The 21,113-nt window shown below is 41.3% G+C and overlaps 1 protein-coding gene across 1 annotated transcript in view; it reads left to right on the forward strand.

Annotated features, from left to right (window-relative positions):
• Window positions 1-2,033: 2,033 nt before the first annotated feature.
• Window positions 2,034-21,113, forward strand: part of LOC141051080 (uncharacterized) — a 54,761-nt gene continuing 35,681 nt past the window's right edge. The window contains exon 1 of the mRNA XM_073547939.1: window positions 2,034-2,090. The gene's annotated coding sequence lies outside the window, so the exon portion shown is untranslated. The remainder of the gene's footprint in view (window positions 2,091-21,113) is intronic.

Genomic DNA, 21,113 nt, shown 5'->3' on the forward strand with positions numbered 1-21,113 from the left:
CTCTAGCCACCTCCTGTTGCCTCCAACTCAAAAATATTTCCAGAATCTGTCCCTTCCTCAGCCCTCAATCTGCTAAAACTCTTGTACATGCCCTCATCACCTCCCTCTTTGACTACTGCAACACTCTCCTCTGTGGCCTTCCTGCTAACTCTCTTGCACCACTACAGTCTGTCCTCAACTCTGCTGCCCAACTAATCTACCTATCTCCTCGCTACGCCCGTTTCCCCCTCTGCAAATCCCTCCACTGGCTCCCAATTCCCCAACGAATCCAGCTCAAACTACTAACACTGACCTACAAAGCCATCCACAACCTGTCCCCTCCCTATATCTCTGAACTAATCTCCCAATATCTTCCCTCATGTAATCTTCGATCCTCCCAAGACCTCCTACTCTCCTCCACACTTATTCGTTCCTCACACAACCGCCTCCAAGATTTCTCCCGAATATCCCCTATCCTCTGGAATGCCATGCCTCAACACGTCCAATTATCCACCACCCTCGGATCCTTCAAACGCAACCTGAAAACCCATCTTTTCAAGAAAGCTTACAGCCTGCAATAACCATTCTGCCGCCTCACCACCGTCTGAGCTGCCGCCTCAACACCACCAGAGCTGCTGCACCCCCAACCTTCTGTCTCTTCCCCATTATCCCGTAGAATGTAAGTCCGCAAGGACAGGGTCCTCTCCCCTCTGTACCAGTCTGTCATTGTAAATTTGTTTACTGTTAACAATATCTATAACTGTGTATGTAATCCTTTCTCATGTACAGCACCATGGAATTAATGGCGCTATATAATAATAAGTACAAGTCGTACACATGCCGCTCCGCTACGAACACCTCGTACTCACGCAACTCCGCTCCGTACACCTCGTACACACACGGCTCCCCTCCGTACACCTCGTACACACGCGGCTCTGCTCCGTACACCTCGTACTCACGCAACTCCGCTCTGTACACCTCGTACACACACGGCTCCCTTCCGTACACCTCGTACACACACGGCTCCGCTCCGTACACCTCGTACACACGCGGCTCCGCTCCATACACCTCGTACACACGCGGCTCCGCTCCGTACACCTCGTACACACGCGGCTCCGCTCCGCACACCTCGTACACACGCGGCTCCGCTCCGCACACCTCGTGCACACGCGGCTCCGCTCTGTACACCTCGTACTCACGCAACTCCGCTCCGTACACCTCGTACACACACGGCTCGGCTCCGTACACCTCGTACACACGCGGCTCCGCTCCGTACACCTCGTACTCACGCAACTCCGCTCCGTACACCTCGTACACACACGGCTCCCCTCCGTACACCTCGTACACACACGGCTCCGCTCCGTACACCTCGTACACACACGGCTCCGCTCCGTACACCTCGTACACACGCGGCTCCGCTCCGTACACCTCGTACACACGCGGCTCCGCTCCGTACACCTCGTACGCACACCTCGTACACACGCGGCTCCGCTCCGTACACCTCGTACTCACCCAACTCCGCTCCGTACACCTCGTACACACACGGCTCCGCTCCGTACACCTCGTACACACACGGCTCCGCTCCGTACACCTCGTACACACGCGGCTCCGCTCCATACACCTCGTACACACGCGGCTCCGCTCCATACACCTCGTACACACGCGGCTCCGCGCCGTACACCTCGTACACACGCGGCTCCACTCCGCACACCTCGTACACACGCGGCTCCGCTCCGTACACCTCGTACTCACGCAACTCCGCTCCGTACGCCTCGTACACACACGGCTCCGCTCCGTACGCCTCGTACACACATGGCTCCGCTCCGTACACCTCGTACACACACGGCTCCGCTCCGTACACCTCGTACACACACGGCTCTGCTCCGTACACCTCGTACACACACGCTCTGCTACATCCACCCTGTAAACCCCTCCTGACCCCACACAGAAACTTCCCCTCATCCAGCACCATGACACCCAGCACAGCAGAGTCCTGCATACACTGAGGCCCCTGATCATGTGACCCCTGACTCCTCCCCTCCTGTGACCTCATCTCAGGTCCTGTGCGCACAGAGCAGCCATATAGGTGGTGTGCGGCTCTGCAGGTGGAGGTAGGTGCTGGAGATTCCCCATTACTGGGCGGGGGCAGTAACCCCTCCATTAATGAGTGTATTTCTGTATTTTGACTCTCCAGGATACAGACCGTATTACTTCCCCTGCTGTGGATGTATGAGGGGCTGGTAATTGCAGTCTGAGCTGTACATCGTTATAGACACCTTTTGGATACGTATAATTTCAATATCTATAACTTTTTTGTCTGTACCTGTACTTTATCTTGTGTTCTTTTGCTTTATTAGTTGTACTAGCTGTTTCCAGCCAGCTAATGCTCGGCACGCTCATTGCTATCTAATTAACGCTGCTGGTGATTAACCTAAAGTAAATAATGACAACATTCAATAGCGCTTACGCAGGTGTTAAACTAAATTAAAATGAAGTTAATAACAATAATAATCATCAAAAATCTGAATAATACTAATGATACATTTTATTCACAGTGTAAAATCGAAAGCAAACTGGAGTCAGTAAGAAGTGCGTTTTGGGGGGGGGGGATTATGTGTGGTAATGTGATGGGGGCGGAGCTACTCTGCAGGGGGCGGGATTAGCGAGTAATCACGATGCCTCATATATATATATTTCTCCTCATACAGATGTATATATATATATATTTCTCCTCATACAGACGTGTATATACTATATATATTTCTCCTCATACAGATGTGTATATATATTTCTCATACAGACGTGTATATACAATATATTTCTCCTCATACAGACGTGTATATATATATATATTTCTCCTCATACAGACATGTTTATATGTTTCTCCTCATACAGACGAGTATATATATATTTCTCCTCATACAGATGTATATATATATATATTTCTCCTCATACAGACGTGTATATACTATATATATTTCTCCTCATACAGATGTGTATATATATTTCTCATACAGACGTGTATATACAATATATTTCTCCTCATACAGACGTGTATATATATATATATTTCTCCTCATACAGACATGTTTATATGTTTCTCCTCATACAGACGAGTATATATATATTTCTCCTCATACAGACGTGTATATATATATTTCTCCTCATACAGACGTGTTTATATGTTTCTCCTCATACAGACGTGTATATATATATATTTCTCCTCATACAGACGTGTGTATATATTTCTCCTCATGCAGACGTGTATATATATATATTTCTCCTCATGCAGACGTGTATATATATATATTTCTCCTCATACAGACGTGTATATACAATATATATATTTCTCCTCATGCAGACGTGTATATATGTTTCTCCTCATACAGACGTGTATATATATATTTCTCCTCATACAGACGTATATACAATATATATATTTCTCCTCATACAGACGTGTATATATATATATTTCTCCTCATACAGACGTGTGTATATATTTCTCCTCATGCAGACGTCTATATATATATATATATTTCTCATACAGATGTGTATATATATTTCTCCTCATGCAGACGTGTATATATATATTTCTCCTCATACAGACGTGTATATATATATTTCTCCTCATACAGACGTGTATATATATATTTCTCTTCATACAGACGTGTCTTTATATATATCTCCTCATACAGACGTGTATATGTTTCTCCTCATACAGACGAGTATATATATATTTCTCCTCATACAGACGTGTGTGTATATATATCTCCTCATACAGATGAGTGTATATATATATATATATTTCTCCTCATACAGATGTGTATATATATATTTCTCCACATACAGACGTGTATGTATATATTTCTCCTCATACAGACGTGTATATATATATATATATATATATTTCTCCTCATACAGACGTGTATATACAATATATATTTCTCCTCATACAGACGTGTATATATATATATTTCTCCTCATACAGACGTGTGTATATATTTCTCCTCATGCAGACGTCTATATATATATATATATTTCTCATACAGATGTGTATATATATTTCTCCTCATGCAGACGTGTATATATATATTTCTCCTCATACAGACGTGTATATATATATTTCTCCTCATACAGACGTGTATATATATATTTCTCCTCATACAGACGTGTATATATATATTTCTCTTCATACAGACGTGTCTTTATATATATCTCCTCATACAGACGTGTATATGTTTCTCCTCATACAGACGAGTATATATATATTTCTCCTCATACAGACGTGTGTGTATATATATCTCCTCATACAGATGAGTGTATATATATATATATATATTTCTCCTCATACAGATGTGTATATATATATTTCTCCACATACAGACGTGTATGTATATATTTCTCCTCATACAGACGTGTATATATATATATATATATTTCTCCTCATACAGACGTGTATATACAATATATATTTCTCCTCATACAGACGTGTATATATATATTTCTCCTCATACTGACGTGTATATATATTTCTCCTCATACAGACGTGTGTGTATATATATATATATATATATATATATTTCTCCTCATACTGACGTGTATATATATTTCTCCTCATACAGACGTGTTTATATGTTTCTCCTCATACAGACGTGTATATATATATATTTCTCCTCATGCAGACGTGTATATATGTTTCTCCTCATACAGACGTGTATATATATATTTCTCCTCATACAGACGTATATACAATATATATATTTCTCCTCATACAGACGTGTATATATATATATATATTTCTCCTCATACAGACGTGTGTATATATTTCTCCTCATGCAGACGTGTATATATATATTTTTCCTCATACAGACGTGTATATATATATTTTTCCTCATACAGACGTGTATATATATTTCTCCTCATACAGACGTGTATATATATCTCCTCATACAGATGAGTATATATATATATATATATATATATATATATATATATCTCCTCATACAGATGTGTATATATATATTTCTCCACATACAGACGTGTATGTATATATTTCTCCTCATACAGACGTGTATATACAATAAATATTTCTCCTCATACTGACGTGTATATATATTTCTCCTCATACAGACGTGTTTATATGTTTCTCCTCATACAGACGTGTATATATATATTTCTCCTCATACAGATGTGTTTATATGTTTCTCCTCATACAGACGTGTATATATATATATATATATATTTCTCCTCATGCAGACGTGTATATATTTCTCCTCATACAGACGTGTATATATGTTTCTCCTCATACAGACGTGTATATATATATTTCTCCTCATACAGCCGTATATACAATATATATATTTCTCCTCATACAGACGTGTATATATATATTTCTCCTCATACAGACGTGTATATATATATTTCTCTTCATACAGACGTGTATATATATATATTTCTCCTCATGCAGACGTGTATATATATATATTTCTCCTCATACAGATGTGTATATATATTTCTCCTCATGCAGACGTGTATATATATATATATTTCTCCTCATACAGACGTGTATATATATATATTTCTCCTCATACAGACGTGTATATATATATATTTCTCTTCATACAGACGTGTCTTTATATATATCTCCTCATACAGACGTGTGTATATATATATATCTCCTCATACAGACGTGTATATGTTTCTCCTCATACAGACGAGTATATATATATTTCTCCTCATACAGACGTGTGTATATATATATATATCTCCTCATACAGACGTGTGTATATATATATATCTCCTCATACAGACGTGTATATGTTTCTCCTCATACAGACGAGTATATATATATTTCTCCTCATACAGACGTGTATATATATCTCCTCATACAGATGAGTATATATATATATATATATATATATATTTCTCCTCATACAGATGTGTATATGTATATTTCTCCACATACAGACGTGTATGTATATATTTCTCCTCATACAGACGTGTATATATATATATATATTTCTCCTCATACAGACGTGTATATACAATATATATTTCTCCTCATACAGACGTGTATATATATATTTCTCCTCATACTGACGTGTATATATATTTCTCCTCATACAGACGTGTGTGTGTGTGTATATATATATATATATATATATATATATATATATATATATATATATATATATATTTCTCCTCATACTGACGTGTATATATATTTCTCCTCATACAGACGTGTTTATATGTTTCTCCTCATACAGACGTGTATATATATATTTCTCCTCATACAGACGTGTTTACCGTATTTTTCGCTTTATAAGACGCTCCGGATTATAAGACGCACCACAATTTTTGAGGAGAAAAATAAGAAAAAAATATTTTTTAATAAAATGGTGGTGCCTCTTATAATCCTTGCATCTTATTGCTTACCAGGGTTGGTGGCTGCGGTGTAGCGGGGTCCCAGGCTCGCTGCTGGAGGAGGCAGGCGTGGAGTGATGCTGCAGGCCGCATTCAGGGATGAGGGGGGGCTCCGATGTGTGCCGTTGCTGCTGCAGAGTCTTGTGCTGGTGTCAGGTTTCTCCACTTGTCCGGCGGTTGGAGGCCGGTGCTGCGGGTGCCTCCGGTGCGGCGTTGTGTGCCCATCGATGCCCGGGGCTCTGCCGACATTGTTCGACAGACCAGAGCCCCAGCATTTCCTCAGTTCCCTGTATACGTGCGCTGAAGTGCCGGTAAAAAAAAAAAATGGCCGCCGGCGCGTGCGCAGATGGGATCTCGGGACCCAGTTCTCGAGAGATGAGATCTGAAATCTCATCTCTCGAGAGATGGGTGCCGAGATCCCATCTGCGCACGCGCGGCGGCCATTTTTTTGCAGGCACCACCGCGCGCACACAGGGAACCCAGGGAAAATGGCCGCCGGCGCGTGCGCAGATGGGATCTCGGGACCCAGCTCTCGAGAGATGAGATTTCAAATCTCATCTCTCGAGAACTGGGTCCCGAGATCTCATCTGCGCACGCGCCGGCGGCCATCTTTTTACCGGCACACAGGGAACCGAGGAAATGCCGGGGCTCTGGCCTGTCGCACAATGTTGGCAGAGCCCCGGGCATCGACGGGCACACAACGCGGCACCGGACACACCCGCAGCAGCGGCCAGCAACCGCCGGACGCCCCCGATCACAGCCTAGGTAAGGCATGTCCGCTTTGTAAGACGCACCCCTGTTTTCCCCCCAAATTTTGGGGAAAAAAAGTGCGTCTTACAAAGCGGAAAATACGGTATATGTTTCTCCTCATACAGACGTGTGTATATATATATATTTCTCCTCATGCAGACGTGTATATATATATTTCTCCTCATACAGATGTGTATATATGTTTCTCCTCATACAGACGTGTATATATATATTTCTCCTCATACAGACGTATATACAATATATATATTTCTCCTCATACAGACGTGTGTATATATATATATATTTCTCCTCATACAGACGTGTGTATATATTTCTCCTCATGCAGATGTGTATATATATATATATATATTTCTCCTCATACAGACGTGTATATATATATATATATTTCTCCTCATACAGACGTGTATATACAATATATATATTTCTCCTCATGCAGACGTGTATATATATATTTCTCCTCATACAGACGTGTATATATATATATTTCTCCTCATGCAGACGTGTATATACAATATATATATTTCTCCTCATGCAGACGTGTATATATATATTTCTCCTCATGCAGACGTGTATATATATATATTTCTCCTCATACAGACGTGTATATATATATATTTCTCCTCATGCAGACGTGTATATACAATATATATATTTCTCCTCATGCAGACGTGTATATATATATTTCTCCTCATGCAGACGTGTATATATATATTTCTCCTCATGCAGACGTGTATATATATATTTCTCCTCATGCAGACGTGTATATATATATTTCTCCTCATACAGACGTGTGTGTGTGTGTATATATATATATATATATATACCGGGTGAGTCATAAAGGACGGATGTATTTGAAGTGGCTATAACTCACCACCAGGTGGAGGTAGAGATGTGCGGGAGGCGGGGTTATGTTTGTGAGGTGAAAGCATTGTTTTTATTTTAGTTTCAGTTTAAGCTATGGTGCCGTGGACGATAGAACATCGCGTTTTTGCGTACGACAGTTTTGTCAAGAATAATGAGTGTATCACAGCCGTTCAGCGTGAGTTTCGGCGTCATTTCAATATTCACAGAAATCAAGCTGTTCCCGCTCGTAACACTATCCTACGTTGGGTTGAAGCACTCCGTACACGAGGTACACTAATGAACAAACGACCACCGGGGGCTCCACGAACGGCACGCACCGCTGCACAGCCCTAAGGTAACGGTGTGGTGCGCTATGGGCAAATATGGCGTGATCGGTCCGTACTTTTTCGAAGGCGATAATGGCAATACTGTTACCGTGATCTCACAACGTTATATCGCCATGATAAATAACTTCTTTGTTCCTGAGTTACGACGGCAACATATCCCCATCTCTAGTGTGTGGTTTCAACAAGATGGGGCAACGGCCCACACAGCCGGAGCAACAATGAACGTTCTTCGCCCTCTCTTCCCTGGTCGCATCATTTCCAGGTTTGGCGATATTAATTGGCCTCCTAGGTCCCCAGACCTGTCCATGTGCGATTATTACTTATGGGGTCACCTCAAATCACGTGTATACAAGCTTAAGCCTCGATCATTACAAGAACTGAAGGAAGCTATTCGAGTGGAAGTTGCCCAAATCGACAGAGTTGTGTTGGAACGTGTTGATGCCAACTTCCAAGAACGCCTTTGGAAATGCATCACTGATAATGGCCACCACATGGCAGATGTTGTTTTCCACACTTGAATTTGTCAAATGCTATTAGTATACGTAACCAAATCTGTGAATACATTTATATTTAATAAATATTTAACGATTTTATGATTAGTTTAAAAACGTCCGTCCTTTATGACTCACCCGGTATATATATATATATATATATATATATATATATCTCTCCTCATACAGACTTGTATATATGTTTCTCCTCATACAGACGTGTACATATATATATTTCTCCTCATACAGACGTATGTACAATATATATATTTCTCCTCATACAGACGTGTATATATATATATTTCTCCTCATACAGACGTGTTTATATATTTCTCCTCATGCAGACGTGTATATATATATTTCTCCTCATACAGACGTGTATATATATATTTCTCCTCATACAGACGTGTATATATATATTTCTCTTCATACAGACGTGTCTATATATATATATATATATATATATATCTCCTCATACAGACGTGTATATATATATATATATATATCTCCTCATACAGACGTGTATATGTTTCTCCTCATACAGACGAGTATATATATATTTCTCCTCATACAGACGTGTATATATATTTCTCCTCATACAGACGTGTATATATATCTCCTCATACAGATGAGTATGTATATATATATTTCTCCTCATACAGATGTGTATATATATATTCTCATACAGACGTGTATATACAATATATATTTCTCCTCATACTGACGTGTATATATATATTTCTCCTCATACAGACGTGTATATATGTTTCTCCTCATACAGACGTGTATATATATATTTCTCCTCATACAGACGTATATACAATATATATATTTCTCCTCATACAGACGTGTATATATATATATTTCTCCTCATACAGACGTGTGTATATATTTCTCCTCATGCAGACGTCTATATATATATATATATTTCTCCTCATACAGATGTGTATATATATTTCTCCTCATGCAGACGTGTATATATATATTTTTCCTCATACAGACGTGTATATATATATTTCTCCTCATACAGACGTGTATATATATATTTCTCCTCATACAGACGTGTATATATATATTTCTCTTCATACAGACGTGTCTTTATATATATCTCCTCATACAGACGTGTATATGTTTCTCCTCATACAGACGAGTATATATATATTTCTCCTCATACAGACGTGTGTGTATATATATCTCCTCATACAGATGAGTGTATATATATATATATATTTCTCCTCATACAGATGTGTATATATATATTTCTCCACATACAGACGTGTTTGTATATATTTCTCCTCATACAGACGTGTATATATATATATATATTTCTCCTCATACAGACGTGTATATACAATATATATTTCTCCTCATACAGACGTGTATATATATATTTCTCCTCATACTGACGTGTATATATATTTCTCCTCATACAGACGTGTGGGGGTATATATATATATATATATATATATATATATATATATTTCTCCTTATACTGACGTGTATATATATTTCTCCTCATACAGACGTGTTTATATGTTTCTCCTCATACAGACTTGTATATATATATATTTCTCCTCATGCAGACGTGTATATATGTTTCTCCTCATACAGACGTGTATATATATATTTCTCCTCATACAGACGTATATACAATATATATATTTCTCCTCATACAGACGTGTATATATATATATATATTTCTCCTCATACAGACGTGTGTATATATTTCTCCTCATGCAGACGTGTATATATATATTTTTCCTCATACAGACGTGTATATATATATTTTTCCTCATACAGACGTGTATATATATTTCTCCTCATACAGACGTGTATATATATATATCTCCTCATACAAATGTGTATATATATATATATATTTCTCCTCATGCAGACGTCTATATATATATATATATTTCTCCTCATACAGATGTGTATATATATTTCTCCTCATGCAGACGTGTATATATATATTTCTCCTCATACAGACGTGTATATATATATTTCTCCTCATACAGACGTGTATATATATATTTCTCCTCATACAGACGTGTATATATATATTTCTCTTCATACAGACGTGTCTTTATATATATCTCCTCATACAGACGTGTGTGTATATATATATATATATCTCCTCATACAGACGTGTATATGTTTCTCCTCATACAGACGAGTATATATATATTTCTCCTCATACAGACGTGTGTGTATATATATCTCCTCATACAGATGAGTGTATATATATATATATTTCTCCACATACAGACGTGTATGTATATATTTCTCCTCATACAGACGTGTATATATATATATATATATTTCTCCTCATACAGACGTGTATATACAATATATATTTCTCCTCATACAGACGTGTATATATATATTTCTCCTCATACTGACGTGTATATATATTTCTCCTCATACAGACGTGTGTGTATATATATATATATTTATATATATATATATACACACGTCTGTATGAGGAGAAATATATATACACGTCAGTATAAGGAGAAATATATATATATATATATATATATATATATATATATATATATATATATATATATATATTTCTCCTTATACTGACGTGTATATATATTTCTCCTCATACAGACGTGTTTATATGTTTCTCCTCATACAGACGTGTATATATATATATTTCTCCTCATGCAGACGTGTATATATGTTTCTCCTCATACAGACGTGTATATATATATTTCTCCTCATACAGACGTATATACAATATATATATTTCTCCTCATACAGACGTGTATATATATATATATATATTTCTCCTCATACAGATGTGTGTATATATTTCTCCTCATGCAGACGTGTATATATATATTTTTCCTCATACAGACGTGTATATATATATTTTTCCTCATACAGACGTGTATATATATTTCTCCTCATACAGACGTGTATATATATATCTCCTCATACAAATGTGTATATATATATATATATTTCTCCTCATACAGACGTGTATATATATATTTCTCTTCACACAGACGTGTCTATATATATATATATATCTCCTCATACAGACGTGTATATATATATATATTTATATATCTCCTCATACAGACGTGTATATGTTTCTCCTCATACAGACGAGTATATATATATTTCTCCTCATACAGACGTGTATATATATTTCTCCTCATACAGACGTGTGTGTGTATATATATATATATATATATATATAAATTTCTCCTCTTACAGACGTGTTTATATATTTCTCCTCATGCAGACGTGTATATATATATATATATATATATATATATATATATTTCTCCTCATACAAATGTGTGTATATATATTTCTCCTCATACAGACGTGTATATATATATTTCTCCTCATACAGACGTGTATATATATATTTCTCTTCATACAGACGTGTCTATATATATATATATCCTCATACAGACGTGTGTATATATATATATATATATATATATATATATATATATATATATATAGATTCAAGATTCAAAGATTCAAAGAAGCTTTATTGGCAGGACTAAATACACATTAGTTTTGCCAAAGCAGGTGTACAGAAGGGAATAGGGATAGGGACTGTAGGGATGTTGGGAAGGGGCTGTAGGAAAAGTGGATGTGGCAGATCCAGGATGGGGCTATAGAAGTCCATGGCATAGGGAAGGTGGATGGGGGCAGATCCAGGATGAGGCTATAGAAGTCCATGGCATAGGGAAGGTGGATGGGGGATTGGGGCATATCCAGGGTGGGTGCCATAGAAGTCCATGGCATATCATAGTTCTCTTTCTCGCAGTCTATGGCATTCGCTCACATATTGCGCTGCTATCTCCACTGCTCTCTCTTCTTCCCCCAGCAGGATGTATGTTTTCTCTTCCTCCTTCATGGTGGTGAATTCCGGGAAGAGATGTGAGAGTCTCCTGAAGTGAGTGTCCCTCACTGCTGAGTACTTGGAGCAGTGTAGCAGGAAGTGGGTCTCATCCTCCAGGGCCTCCTGGTCACAGTGTTGGCACAGTCTTTCCTCCCTGGGCTTGTAGCTCTGCCTGTGTCGGCCGGATTCGATGGCCAGACTGTGGGCACTGAGTCTATACCGGCTCAGGATCTTGCGGTCTTTGGGGTCTGGGAGTTTCTCCAGGTATGGGGCCAGTCTGTAGTCTCTCTGTAGACTCCGGTACATGGTCAGTTTCTGTGAGCTGATGATGTCGTTCTTCCAGTCACTTACGTACCTCTGCTGGCCTTCGTCTACCATCTTCCTGATTCCGGCTTTTGTCAGGTTGTTGTGATTGGTTTTCTGGTCAGGTTGGGTTTGGGTGAGCTGTTCCGAGGGTCCTGGTTTTTCTGTTTCCCCTACATGTGTCAGGGCTTTATGGTGATGGGAGCTTGGATTGCTCCTACGTAGGTGAGCCCGGAATGACAGTGCCCTCTTTAGAACCGTTAGGTGTAGAGGGAATCTGCCCAGCTCGGCCCGGCAAGCACTGTTGGAGGTGCTCCGATGGACTTGGAGAAGGTGCTTGCAGAATTCCAGGTGGAATATTTCTGTTGGGCTTGAATCCCACCTTGACCAGTCTGGGTAGGTGTGAGGACCCCAGACTTCTCTGCCATACAGGAGGATTGGGGCGATGATAGAATCGAAGATTTTTAACCAGACCCTCACTGGTGGCTTTAGATGGTAGAGTTTCCTTCGGATGGCATAGAAGGTTTTGCATGCCTTGTCTTTCAGGGTCTCTATGGCTTGTTTGAAGCTCCCTGATCGGTGAATCTCTAGGCCCAGATAGGTATATTTGTCTGTTCCTGTAAGGGCGCAGTTGTTGAGGATAAATGAAGGGTGCTGGTCTGATTTTCTCTTTCTCTTCTGGAACACCATGATGTTGGTTTTCTTTAGGTTGACCGGTAGAGCCCAGGTGGAGCTGAATTTCTCTAAGATTTTCAGGTTGTCTTGGAGGCCTTTCTCGGTTGGTGACAGAGGCAGCAAGTCATCTGCATACAGCAGGAATTTCACCTGCAAGTCGTGGAGGGTGAGACCTGGTGCTGTGGAAGATTCCAGAGCGGTAGCCAGCTCATTGATGTAAATGTTGAAGAGCGTTGGGCTTAGGCTGCAGCCTTGTCTGACTCCCCGGCTCTGCTGGAAATAAGCCGTTCTTCTGCCGTTCACACTCACACTGCAGAGGTTCTCGGTGTAGGAGCTTTTGATAACATCATAGGTCTTTCCTCCTATTCCGCTCTCCAGCAGTTTCAGGAATAAGCCTGGGTGCCACACCGAATCAAAGGCCCTTTTAAAGTCCACGAAACAGGCGTATATCTTCCCGTTCTTTGTATTGTGGACGTGGCTCTGAATGAGGCTGTGCAGGGTGTAGATGTGGTCAGTAGTGCGGTGGTTTGGCATGAAGCCTGCTTGGCTCTTGCTGAGGACGTTGTGCTCGGTGAGGAAACTGAGGATCCTCTTGTTCAGGATGCTGTTGAACAGTTTTCCCAGGTTGCTGCTGACATATATTCCTCTGTAGTTGGCTGGGTCATACCTGTCCCCATTCTTGTGGATGGGTGTGATGAGGCCTTGATTCCAGGTACGAGGGAAGTAGCCGGCACTTAGCACAATATTGAAGAGTTTAACCATTGCGGCCTGTATTTCTGGTGGGCTGTACTTCAGCATTTCTGGTAGGATTCCATCCAGGCCACCGGCTTTTCTACATCTTATGGAAGAGATTCTCTCTGCTACTTCCTGTAATGTAATAGGTGCATCCACGGGATTTTGGAAATTTTTTACTTTTTGCTCCATTGCTTTTAGTTTTGCCATTATGTTTTCCTGTTCTTGGCTTAGTTCTTCCTTTGGAATGTCTTTATAGAGGTCTCTGAAGTACTGGAGCCAGATGTTGCCATTTTGGATATGGATGTTGTTTTTCTTGTCTTTTGTGCCCATGTGGTTCCATAGTTCCCAGAAGGAGTTGTCTTGGAGGGCGTCTTGGAGTTGGTTAAGTTTGGTGGAGATGTAACTCTGCTTCTTCCTCCTGAGGATGGTTTTGTACTGCCTTTGTATGGTTTCATAGGCTTCCCTCAGACCCGGGTGGTTGGGGTCTCTGTGTTTCTTGTTTGAGGCTGTTCTCAGGGTCTTCCGTACGGCTTTACATTCTCTGTCAAACCATCCATTGATCTGTTTTTCTTTTGGTCTCTTGTAGTTGACTTTTTTAAGGTCGGACTGTCTGGCCATTGCATAGAATATATTGTTGAGGTCTTTTGTATATATATATATACAGTGCCTACAAGTAGTATTCAACCCCCTGCAGATTTAGCAGGTTTGCTAAGATGCAAATAAGTTAGAGCCTTCAAACTTCACACAAGAGCAGGATTTATTAACAGATGCATAAATCTTACAAACCAAAAAGTTATGTTGCTCAGTTAAATTTTAATAAATTTTAAACATACAAGTGTGGGTCAATTATTATTCAACCCCTAGGTTTAATATTTTGTGGAATAACCATTGTTTGCAATTACAGCTAATAATCGTCTTGTATAAGACCTGATCAGGCCGGCTGTGTGCTTTGGGTCGTTGTCTTGTTGGAAGATGAAATGACGACCCATCTTAAGATCCTTGATGGAGGAGCGGAGGTTCTTGGCCAAAATCTCCAGGTAGGCCGTGCTATCCATCTTCCCATGGATGCGGACCAGATGGCCAGGCCCCTTGGCTGAGAAACAGCCCCACAGCATGATGCTGCCACCACCATGCTTAACTGTAGGGATGGTATTCTTGGGGTCGTATGCAGTGCCATCCAGTCTCCAAACGTCACGTGTGTGGTTGGCACCAAAGATCTCGATCTTGGTCTCATCAGACCAGAGAACCTTGAACCAGTCTGTCTCAGAGTCCTCCAAGTGATCATGAGCAAACTGTAGACGAGCCTTGACATGACGCTTTGAAAGTAAAGGTACCTTACGGGCTCATCTGGAACGGAGACCATTGCGGTGGAGTACGTTACTTATGTATTGACTGAAACCAATGTCCCCACTGCCATGAGATCTTCCCGGAGCTCCTTCCTTGTTGTCCTTGGGTTAGCCTTGACTCTTCGGACAAGCCTGGCCTCGGCACGGGAGGAAACTTTCAAAGGCTGTCCAGGCCGTGGAAGGCTAACAGTAGTTCCATAAGCCTTCCACTTCCGGATGATGCTCCCAACAGTGGAGACAGGTAGGCCCAACTCCTTGGAAAGGGTTTTGTACCCCTTGCCAGCCTTGTGACTCTCCACGATCTTGTCTCTGATGGCCTTGGAATGCTCCTTTGTCTTTCCCATGTTGACCATGTATGAGTGCTGTTCACAAGTTTGGGGAGGGTCATAAATAGTCAGAAAAGGCTGGAAAAAGAGATAATTAATCCAAACATGTGAAGCTCATTGTTCTTTGTGCCTGAAATACTTCTTAATACTTTAGGGGAACCAAACAGAATTCTGGTGGTTTGAGGGGTTGAATAATAAATGACCCTCTGAATAAACTTTTCACAATTTAAAAAAAAATTAAACAAAGAAATAACATTCTTTCTTGCTGCAGTGCATTTCACACTTCCAGGCTGATCTACAGTCCAAATGTCACAATGCCAAGTTAATTCCGAATGTGTAAACCTGCTAAATCTGCAGGGGGTTGAATACTACTTGTAGGCACTGTGTATATATATATATATATATATATATATATATATATTTCTCCTCATACAAATGTGTATATATATATTTCTCCTCATACAGACGTGTCTATATATATTTCTCCTCATACAGACGTGTCTATATATATTTCTCCTCATACAGACGTGTCTATATATATTTCTCCTCATACAGATGTGTATATATATATTTCCTCATACAGACGTGTATATATGTTTCTCCTCATACAGACGTGTATATATATATTTCTCCTCATACAGACGTGTGTATATATGTTTCTCCTCATACAGACGAGTATATATATATATATTTCTCCTCATACAGATGTGCATATAAATATCTCCTCATACAGACGAGTATATATGTTTCTCCTCATACAGACGAGTATATATATATATATATATATATATATATATATATAATTCTCCTCATACAGACGTGTATATAAATATCTCCTCATACAGACGTGTATATACAATATATGTATTTCTCCTCATACAGACGTGTATATATATATATATTTCTCCTCGTACAGACGTGTGTGTATATATATATATTTCTCATCATACAGACGTGTTTATATATTTCTCCTCATACAGACGTGTTTATATGTTTCTCCTCATACAGACGAGTATATACAATATACACTCACTGGCCACTTTATTAGGTACACCATGCTAGTAACGGGTTGGACCCCCTTTTGCCTTCAGAACTGCCTCAATTCTTCGTGGCAGAGATTCAACAAGGTGCTGGAAGCATTCCTCAGAGATTTTGGACCATATTGACATGATGGCATCACACAGTTGGCGCAGATTTGTCGGCTGCACATCCCTGATGCGAATCTCCCGTTCCACCACATCCCAAAGATGCTCTATTGGATTGAGATCTGGTGACTGAGGAGGCCATTTGAGTACAGTGAACTCATTGTCATGTTCAAGAAACCAATCTGAGATGATTCGAGCTTTATGACATGGCGCATTATCCTGCTGAAAGTAGCCATCAGATGTTGGGTACATTGTGGTCATAAAGGGATGGACATGGTCAGCAACAATACTCAGGTAGGCTGTGGCGTTGCAACGATGCTCAATTGGTACCAAGGGGCCCAAAGAGTGCCAAGAAAAAATTCCCCACACCATGACACCACCACCACCAGCCTGAACCGTTGATACAAGGCAGGATGGATCCATGCTTTCATGTTGTTTACGCCAAATTCTGACCCTACCATCCGAATGTCGCAGCAGAAATCGAGACTCATCAGACCAGGCAACGTTTTTCCAATCTTCTACTGTCCAATTTCGATGAGCTTGTGCAAATTGTAGCCTCAGTTTCCTGTTCTTAGCTGAGAGGAGTGGTACCCGGTGTGGTCTTCTGCTGCTGTAGCCCATCTGCCTCAAAGTTCGACGCACTGTGCGTTCAGAGATGCTCTTCTGCCTACCTTGGTTGTAACGGGTGGCAATTTGAGTCACTGTTGCCTTTCTATCAGCTCTAACCAGTCTGCCCATTCTCCTCTGACCTCTGGCATCAACAAGGCATTTCCGGCCACAGAACTGCCGCTCACTGGATTTTTTTTCTTTTTCGGACCATTCTCTGTAAACCCTAGAGATGGTTGTGCGTGAAAATCCCAGTAGATCAGCAGTTTCTGAAATACTCAGACCAGCCCTTCTGGCACCAACAATCATGCCACGTTCAAAGGCACTCAAATCACCTTTCTTCCCCATACTGATGCTCGGTTTGAACTGCAGGAGATTGTCTTGACCATGTCTACATGCCTAAATGCACTGAGTTGCCGCCATGTGATTGGCAGATTAGAAATTAAGTCTTAACACACAGTTGGACAGGTGTACCTAATAAAGTGGCCAGTGAGTGTATATACAGTGGGGCAAAAAAGTATTTACTCAGTCAGCAATAGTGCAAGTTCCACCACTTAAAAAGATGAGAGGCGTCTGTAATTTACATCCTAGGTAGACCTCAACTATGGGAGACAAACTGAGAAAAAAAAATCCAGAAAATCACATTGTCTGTTTTTTTTTCATTTTATTTGCATATTATTATGGAAAATAATTATTTGGTCAGAAACAAAATTTCATCTCAATACTTTGTGATATATCCTTTGTTGGCAATGACAGAGGTCAAACGTTTTCTGTAAGTCTTCACAAGGTTGCCACACACTGTTGTTGGTATGTTGGCCCATTCCTCCATGCAGATCTCCTCTAGAGCAGTGATGTTTTTGGCTTTTCGCTTGGCAACACGGACTTTCAACTCCCTCCAAAGGTTTTCTATAGGGTTGAGATCTGGAGACAGGCTAGGCCACTCCAGGACCTTGAAATGCTTCTTACGAAGCCACTCCTTCGTTGCCCTGGCGGTGTGCTTTGGATCATTGTCATGTTGAAAGACCCAGCCACGTTTCATCATCAATGCCCTTGCTGATGGAAGGAGGTTTGCACTCAAAATCTCACGATACATGGCCCCATTCATTCTTTCATGTACCCGGATCAGTCGTCCTGGTCCCTTTGCAGAGAAACAGCCCCAAAGCATGATGTTTCAACCACCATGCTTTACAGTAGGTATGGTGTTTGATGGATGCAACTCAGTATTCTTTTTCCTCCAAACACGACAAGTTGTGTTTCTACCAAACAGTTCCAGTTTGGTTTCATCAGACCATAGGACATTCTCCCAAAACTCCTCTGGATCATCCAAATGCTCTCTGGCAAACTTCAGACGGGCCCGGACATGTACAGGCTTAAGCAGTGGGACACGTCTGGCACTGCAGGATCTGAGTCCATGGTGGCGTAGTGTGTTACTTATGGTAGGCCTTGTTACATTGGTCCCAGCTCTCTGCAGTTCATTCACTAGGTCCCCCCGCGTGGTTCTGGGATTTTTGCTCACCGTTCTTGTGATCATTCTGACCCCACGGGGTGGGATTTTGCGTGGAGCACCAGATCGAGGGAGATTATCAGTGGTCTTGTATGTCTTCCATTTTCTAATTATTGCTCCCACAGTTGATTTCTTCACTCCAAGCTGGTTGGCTATTGCAGATTCAGTCTTCCCAGCCTGGTGCAGGGCTACAATTTTGTTTCTGGCGTCCTTTGACAGCTCTTTGGTCTTCACCATAGTGGAGTTTGGAGTCAGACTGTTTGAGGGTGTGTGTAAGGTACACCTGGGGTGGACCCGCTAGACCGTGGCAACGAACCTCCCGGGGGCGAGCTGACCAGGTGGACCACCCCCTATACAGGGAGCGTTTGGGGCAAGCCCGCGGGTAACTATTGCCACGGCAGCTGGTACCCTGGAGAGTAACGACAGACAGACAACTAGAGCCGGGTTGGGGGTACAGGACTGACGGTACCGGCTTGGAGACACAGGACAGGCGGGCACGGCTGGGAGACACAGGACAGGCGGGCACGGCTGGGAGACACAGGACAGGCGGGCACGGCTGGGAGACACAGGACAGGCGGGCACGGCTGGGAGACACAGGACAGGCGGGCTCGGCTTGGAGACACAGGACCTAGGAGAGAGGAAAAATGGAGAGGTGAACGAGCCACGGATGGACAGGACGCGATAGCGTGCAGAGAGGGCGGCCAGAATCACTAGGGAAAAGCAGTGATACTCAGGCACCGCAGGCAGGAAGAGGCGGCCAGATATAGGGGCTAGTAGGAGGACTTCCGGGTCGTGTCCTAAGGTGGAGGAGGAGCAGGCGCGCGTCCTCAGGAGGAGGAGGAGGAGCGCGCGTGCCCAGGCACAGTATGTGCGCGCGCCCGCCGAGCAGGAGGGGCGGGAGCGTGCACCCGGCGCGGTCCGGAAGACCGGACGAAGGGGACCGCCGGACAGAGAAGAGGAGCCAGGGAGGACCGAGGACGGCGGCGCAGAGGGAAGCAGGATGCCGGAGGAAGGGTAAGCTGCGGCCGGGAGGAGGCAGAGAGGGGAGCGCGCGGCAGCCGCCGCGTGACAGTGTGCACAGGTGTCTTTTTATACTGATAACAAGTTTAAACAGGTGCCATTACTACAGGTAATGAGTGGAGGAAAGAGGAGACTCTTAAAGAAGAAGTTACAGGTCTGTGAGAGCCAGAAATCTTGATTGCTTGTTTCTGACCAAATACTTATTTTCCACCATAATATGCAAATAAAATGAAAATAAAACAGACAATGTGATTTTCTGGATTTTTTTTTCTCAGTTTGTCTCCCATAGTTGAGGTCTACCTATGATGTAAATTACAGACGCCTCTCATCTTTTTAAGTGGTGGAACTTGCACTATTGCTGACTGACTAAATACTTTTTTTCCCCACTGTATATACACGTCTGTATGAGGAGAAATATATATATATACACACGTCTGTATGAGGAGAAACATATAAACACGTCTGTATGAGGAGAAATATATAAACATGTCTGTATGAGGAGAAATATATATATATATACACACGTCTGTATGAGGAGAAATAAATATATATATATATATATATATATATATATATATATATATATATACACACACACACGTCTGTATGAGGAGAAATACAGTGGGGCAAAAAAGTATTTAGTCAGTCAGCAATAGTGCAAGTTCCACCACTTAAAAAGATGAGAGGCGTCTGTAATTTACATCATAGGTAGACCTCAACTA

Source organism: Dendrobates tinctorius, unplaced genomic scaffold (genome assembly GCF_039654945.1).
Source record: "Dendrobates tinctorius isolate UK_male_01 unplaced genomic scaffold, ASM3965494v1 ptg000155l, whole genome shotgun sequence".
In the NCBI taxonomy this organism is placed as follows: Eukaryota; Metazoa; Chordata; class Amphibia; order Anura; family Dendrobatidae; genus Dendrobates; species Dendrobates tinctorius.